The sequence below is a fragment of the Xenopus laevis genome, chromosome 5S (genome assembly GCF_017654675.1).
Source record: "Xenopus laevis strain J_2021 chromosome 5S, Xenopus_laevis_v10.1, whole genome shotgun sequence".
Lineage (NCBI taxonomy): Eukaryota > Metazoa > Chordata > Amphibia > Anura > Pipidae > Xenopus > Xenopus laevis.
Genome location: NC_054380.1, coordinates 140,242,210 through 140,244,446, shown reverse-complemented (window position 1 = coordinate 140,244,446; position 2,237 = coordinate 140,242,210). Strand labels below are relative to the sequence as shown.

The 2,237-nt window shown below is 38.0% G+C and overlaps 1 long non-coding RNA gene across 1 annotated transcript; it reads right to left on the bottom strand.

The window, feature by feature from the left end:
• Positions 1–331: 331 nt before the first annotated feature.
• On the bottom strand, positions 332–1,819 carry LOC121394333. Its single transcript, XR_005961673.1, has 3 exons — positions 1,789–1,819; positions 667–766; positions 332–585 (listed from the first exon to the last, which is right to left on the bottom strand). It is a non-coding gene; the product is annotated as an uncharacterized LOC121394333 (long non-coding RNA).
• Between the last annotated feature and the right edge of the window lie 418 nt (positions 1,820–2,237).

Sequence of the window (2,237 nt, the reverse complement as noted above, 5' to 3'; positions counted from 1 at the left end):
GCTGGGGATGTCCCTATATTAAGTACATAGAACATATTTCATTTCCACTGAACGCCATTTGCACTTTGTGACAATACTGACCAGTGGTAAATGCCAAAGGATGTGTACGAGAGAATAAAAGATTGTGTCTAAGATATTGTACCTTCACTCAGCTCCACTTCTGTCTCCTTTTGGGACTGTTCTGCTATTTCAAGCTTTACTGGAGACATTTCTTTCTCTTGACCAATCGATACATTGATTCCCGAGTCCTATTGAATAACAATAGGAATATAAGAGAAAGCATTGTGAGTTCCAATAAGCTGTATAATTCACATAGGATAAAATCCTCCCAAACACAGTGATAATATTGTTATTGGGGAGTGAATTAGTGATGGCAGGACACTGACAGGAGCCACAAATCACATGCTGGTTCCAGGATAAGACAGACATTGGGGGAACATATAATATTAGAATGATAAAGGAGGGTGGAATGTTCTGTATTTACATTAGAAGGACTTCTCTTCTCTTCTTCCGATCTCGTCTCCCTTTCCTCTTCTTCACTCTCAGAATTCACAATCTCAATGGGAGTTACAGATTTGAGAGAATCTGAAAAAGGCAAATAGAACTGAATGATCATCATGTTTGTTCTCCTGAAAAAAATATGAATTTATTGCTTAGATACGGTACCTGCAAACTTCACCGATTTCTTGGTTTTTCTCTTTTTCCATATCCGAGCCAGTGGGTTTGGTCTTTTCACGGGTGTAACATTCACTTGGCTACAGGAATCCTGTAAGGATCAAACATGAGGAAACATCAAACATTTTGGGAGAAAACAAAATTGTTATACAGGTATGGGATCTGTTATCCAGAAACCTCTGAATTATTGAATGGCCGCCTCCATTTTATTTAAATAATCCACATTTTTAAAAATGATTTCCTTTTTCTGTGTAATAATAAAACAGTCGCTTGTACTTGATCCCAACTAAGATATAATTAATCCTTATTGGAAGCAAAACCAGTCTATTGGGTTTATTTAATGTTTACATGATTTTCTAGTAGTCTTAAGGTATGAAGATCCAAATTATGGAAAGATCCGTTATCCAGAAAACCCCCAGGTCCTGAGCATTCTGGATAACAGGTCTCATACCTGTACAATCAAACAGATTTGATTTGGTGCAGAGTTAAAGGGGTTGTGCATCTTTGAGTTAACCTTAGTATGATGTACAGAGGGATATTCTGACACAATTGCATTTGGTTTTTATGTTTTATCATTTGTGTTTTTTAGTTTTTCAGCAGCTCTCCAGTTTACAATTTGAGCAATCTGTTGCTAGGGTTCAAGTTACCCTAGCAACCATGCATTAAAGTGAATGTGAGACTGGAATATGAATAGGAAAGGGCTGAATAGAAAGAGGAGTAATAAAAAGTATCATTAATAATATATTTGTAGCCTTAGAGAGCATTTGGGTTTTAGATGGGGTCAGTGGCCTCATTTGAAAGCTGGAAAGAGTCAGAAGAAGGAGGGAAAAAAATAAAAAAAACTGTAAATAATGACCAATAAAAAGTTGTTTAGAAGTGCCCATTGTATAACATACTAAAGGGTAACTTAAAGGTGAGCCACCCCATTAAGGGCACACTTATGAGTGCTACAGGTGCAAACATTTAATGGCCAAATAAATTAATTTTGCTAAGGGAATAAAAAAGTACAGTTTTTAGGAGCTAAACAATAAGCCCAAAAGACAGTAAAAGAAAAAAAATATCTGGCTAATAAAATATAGAGGGAAAAGCACAACGGTCCCACAGCAGACTCACCGTCTCATTATCGTTGTCTGGAAGTTGAACCTGCAGATGAAAAAGGGGAAAGTTAGGGAGCAACAATGGAAAGCACTTTTTAGAGAATGAGCCCTTGTGGCTAGTAACTACGTGCTCCACTCGGGGATTCACCTTCTCTCCCAGATGCTGTGTGTGCTGAATCTGGGCACAGGGAGCAATAACGGAGCCTTTATTGCACATAATGGATGGAATCAACTGAAAACTACCCCAGGGAAGCTTACACTCTAATTTCCCCACAAACCCAGTGTGGGACATAGAAGCCCCTGCAGATAATGGAAGTGAAAGCAGAAACCCTCCCATACTAATCATTCCTCACTGCTGGGGTATAAAATGTGTTTATAGCACAATATAGATGGTAGTGTATTTCTATCATGTACTTGACATTAACTTCAACAATGAGCCAATCTGTGCTGCCCTAAAAATTGCAG